Source organism: Nicotiana tomentosiformis, chromosome 8 (genome assembly GCF_000390325.3).
Source record: "Nicotiana tomentosiformis chromosome 8, ASM39032v3, whole genome shotgun sequence".
NCBI classification, from domain to species: Eukaryota; Viridiplantae; Streptophyta; class Magnoliopsida; order Solanales; family Solanaceae; genus Nicotiana; species Nicotiana tomentosiformis.
In genome coordinates, this window is record NC_090819.1 from 53,103,143 (window position 1) to 53,108,096 (window position 4,954).

The following is a 4,954-nucleotide window of genomic DNA, read 5'->3' on the forward strand; positions in this document are numbered from 1 at the left end:
ATAGGGCTTAACTGGAATGGGTATGACCAATTGTACATGCCTCTGTTACTATTGAAGGTAACTTGAAATGCTTATATCTCTCTGCCTGAGTTGAAAATACCGATAATCTTCATTAACTAGTTACCTCGTACCCTTTTTCACCTTGCTTCTTTTACTTACTCGTCGAACTTATGTCTACTTTCTGATTCTCTTATTCCTTTTTACCGTAGGGGTGGATTGATATTCTTTCCTTAAGGCTCCTTATAAAGAGGCTTACATGTCTTAGTACACACATGATCTGCTGAAGGCCTCACATTTACTCATCATAAGTATGATGCAAAATCGAGTGCCTCTAGCTTAACTCTTCTACAGCCACATGCAATCTCTTACCAACTGTCTTTCTAATGTAGGCATCGTCATATTATGAATAAGATAGAGTTTAGGAAATTGAGTTCTTATAACTGAGCTCTACCACACGATCTAGAGGGCATCCCATCATAACATCTCTGCTACTGTGAGCAAATCATTAACGTATACCAGTTGATCAGCTGGTATACGTTGATGATTTGCCCACAGTGGCTGAGATGTTATGATGATCAGTTGGTATACGTTAATGATTTGCCCACAGTGGCCGAGATGTAATGATGACCAGCTGGTATATGTTGATGATTTGCCCACAATGGTCGAGGTGTTATGATGGGATGCCCTTAGAGGCTTGATGATGTTATGTACGCATATACCTATGCATGGTATGACATTTGTATGCATATGCATGACATTGTAAATATTAGTGATTCACAGAGTTATTCAGACTTACATGTTGAGTTTTTTACTCCATGTTTCTCATGTCTATTATTTACTGATGTTCATTCCTTACATACTCGGTACATTATTTGTATTGACGTCCCTTTTGCCTGGGGACACTGCATTTCATGCCCGCAGGTCCCGATAGACAGGTTAAGAGCCCTCCAAGTAGGCTATCAGCTCAGCGAAAGATGTTGGTGCGCTCCATTTGCTCCGGAGTTGCTATTTGGTTAGTATCATTAGGATATGTATTGATTGGTATGGCGGGGCTCTGTCCCGACCTTTATGACAATTATGTATTCTTAGAGGCTTGTAGACAGATGTCATGTGTACGGGTATTTGTATGGCCTTGTCGGCCTATGTTTTGAGTTTATAAATGATCATGTTGGCCTTATAGGCCCGTATGTCACGTGTATGGGTTTTTATATCAGGTTGGGTCATTCTATGTCGGGTACTTCCCTCATGTTTACTCTGTTTATCTCATGACGCCCCTTCTGGCCCACTTACCTATAATGATGTAATAAGAAATATATGTTATGTTGGTACTCGGTTGAGTAAAGTACTGGGTGCCCGTCGCGGCCCATCGGTTTGGGTCGTGACAGATTTACACCTTTAGTTCGATTTTCAGACATTTGGATCCAACTAGGATTTGAGATTTTCTGTACCACTCCATAAATTTGAATTAGTTGTGGATGCATTAAATGAGTATTAATGTGACCTTTTAACATGTGAAGTCCTATCGAGACGAGTATGGGTGGAAACAGTTGTTTTGGAATCAGGACCGACAGTGAGGTGCATAAAATTTGATAGAATCAACTAAGTTTATGGGAGGTCCATCTTATAGCCTTAGACAGTGCAAGGTCATGAAAATTCACAGCCTTAGATAGTGCAAGGCCATGAAAACTCACGGCCATAGACAGTGCAAGGTACTGTCCAGCGCATTAACCTCACCGCCCCTGACAGTTCAAGGCACTGTCCAAGGCATTAACCTTAGTGCCCCTGACAGTGCAAGGAACCTCTGATGGCGCCTTGCATAGTTATTTTGGTGCCCCTGACGATGTATGTAACGATTTTCATGTTGACGATTCAGAGCTCTAGGATTCTCATACCAGTTAATTGGTAAGCCCCAGTTCTTTCGGGGCATTATTATTACTTTACAGTCTTCCAGTATTTATAGATAGTTGGTGTTTTTTGTATTTCATTAGAGGCTTCATAGACTAGAGTAATAGTTAGATAGAGTCACGAGCTTTTCATGTTAAACATTGTTGGCTTTAGATGTTTTTCAGACTTATATTAGTGTTTTCACACTTTAATGTATATCATTCAGACTTTCAGTATATCAGAATGTGTTAGTTTATCTTCCGCATTCAATATGTTATTATATCACATGTTGATTCTGCTAGCAAGTTGGTTCGCTCGGTCACATGTTGTCAGGCACCAGGTGTCGTGTTACATCCAGACCCAGGTTCAGAGTGTGACAAAGCTTGGTATCAGAGCTAGGTTCTAGTGTCCTAGGGAGTCTACGAAGTCGTGTCCAGTGGAGTTTCCTTTATTTGTGTGTGCCGACCATGTATATAAAAGGTTAACTTCCAAGACATTCAGGATAGTCTCATTTCTTTCTACTCTAGATCGTGCCATGAAACTTAAAGGAATTCCTATCAAATTCCAGACATATCGAATGCCTAAGCGACAGGCGGGAAAAACCTAAGGTCCTAAAGAGGATGATTGAGGTATAATTATGGAGTACATGTTGGTAACAAATGAGACTTGAGAGGATGTTGAAGGTGGGATACAATGGATAGTATTACATATAAGAGCATAACCTTATCAGAAAGTATGAAAGTAGTTATCATGTTTTATGGTTATCAGTTTACCTCAGTTACTAGTTATGCAGTCTTTCAGTTAGCAGGTTTATAGTTATTGAGTATGCCGGTATCAGTTATTCAGTTACTAGAACCCAATTTTCAGTGTATCCAAATTCGGGTGATGCCTATGGGTGCTAAATAAAAATGTATGTGACAATGATTATAACAAAATCTTTGCATGTTTTAGGTATGGATTAAGACCCAAGACTCACCAGATGGTGTGAGAAGTGATTTATCAGATGATGGTATACTCTGAAGGAAAATCTTGATGTATGTTAGCGTATCCATATGTGTTTTAACCCCACAAAACAATTTCATTTTAATTCTTGAAAATTGAGCCATAGATTGGATGATGATAGTTCGGATGTTAGACCCCACGGTGTAACAGGTTAAGAATTTAACTGCAATGGGCATAGAATTAATCACTATAATTTTGTACAGAAAAGAGCCCAAGGGCAAAATAAATTAGAAACATTTGTTATTACCAAAGATGTGTCTTTCGTACGACTCATGCATATAACTAAGAAGATATGATGTACGAAATGAGAATCAAGAGCAGCCGACTTGAATTTCAAGGAATGATTTTAAGTTGTTTCGATTTATTCAAATCAGAACGATAAAGTACCATGATAGTAAGTTAGTATGAAAGGCAGGTATGTGAGATAAAAGATATGACAGTTCCCCCTTAGGTTATGTGACTAAGTGTTTACCCCGGATGTTTATAGTCTGGTATGATTTTGAAGTGTATAGAAATATTATGATTAGATATTCCAATTTCGTTTAAGAGAAATGAAATTTCCCTAAGTGTGATCCATGTATGTAGTTTTAAGAAAAAAGAGTAGGCAACCATAGAATAGGATCGGATGGTGAGGGAAGTAAGGAATAACCTTATGCTTCACTTTAGTTATTCAAAGCAGAATAAGAAAATATTATGCTAGCAGGTGGTTGGTAAAAGGATAGTAAGTAAGTTTTGAGTAAATACAATGAATTAGCAATTGCAGCAGAGCTAGTAGAGGTATGATTTGATTTACATAGCCAGGTTAACACCATTGAGTGGAAATAGTATGAAACACCGAACGCGTGTTACAACCCAAAGAGTTTAAGTTAAACCCGAAGTACAGTGGCAGTGGAAGAAAAAAAATCAGTTATGTAGTAAGAGAACAAACTACAGAAGAATAACCTTTAAGAGTTATCATAAAAAATGGTTTCTCCTATATTGACAGTGTGAGCAGAGGTAAATCATTTAAGATTGTGTATAATAATTGTGAATACATTAGCTTTCCATTTATGTAAGTAATTTAATTTTTTTCCTAGTAAGAAAGATTTCTCACAAGTAATTCGGAAGATGAGTCGTCATTGATGTAAAGTACAAAGAATTGTAGAAGATAAGGAATGTTATTTGGATCCCAACAAAGAAGAAGAATTCACAAGTACAAGACCTTAACATTTGGTCTAAGGGGGGAGTTATGAAAATCATTAGTAAGTCTAGTTGGAGATCTGAAACACGAAAAGATAGCATGGGATACGAAAAATGATATAATTACCACAAGGAATGTGCCTAGCATGTGTAAGACACACGAAGTTAGTAGAATGATCATGAGACTCTAATCTTCGGTGTACTGGTCAAAGACTTAGCTCACATGAATACTATAAGTGTTTTCAGGCATTACATTAAAAAGATAATCAAGTATGGGATGTATGGCTCATGATTGAGGCAGACAAGAGAACTCTGGTGAAAGACGTTCACCGCTTAGTCAAGCTAGGAGTTCGACTTTCGAACTCCGAAGATAATGGAGTTGTTGTCCATAACAGGACTTGCTTCTCCTTAGTAGCCGAAGTGAAAGAGAAACAGTTTGATGATCCCTATTTGTTGTAGCTGAAAGAGAGATTCACAAGCATAAGATGATGGCTTTTGAACAAAGGGGGAGATGATAATACTTTAAGGTACCAAGATGGATTGTGTGTCTAGACATAGATGGACATAGAGAAGAAGGATCATGTTAGAAGACCATAATTCCAGGTGTTATATCTATCCAGGTTTCCCAGAAATGTATCATGATCTCAAGGAGATTGATTGGTGGAACGACATAAAAAAGAATGTTGCAGAATTTGTGGGAAAGTATCTGAATTGTCTGCAAGTGAAAGTTGAGCAGCAAACAATCAAGTGATTATCTCAGAATACATATAGTGTTTAATGTAGATGGTAAATATGGAGTTTATAATAGGATTATCTCACCCATTTTGAAAGCATGATTTGATTGGATGAATGTAGATTGACTTACCAAGTTAGTGCACTTCTTGCCAGT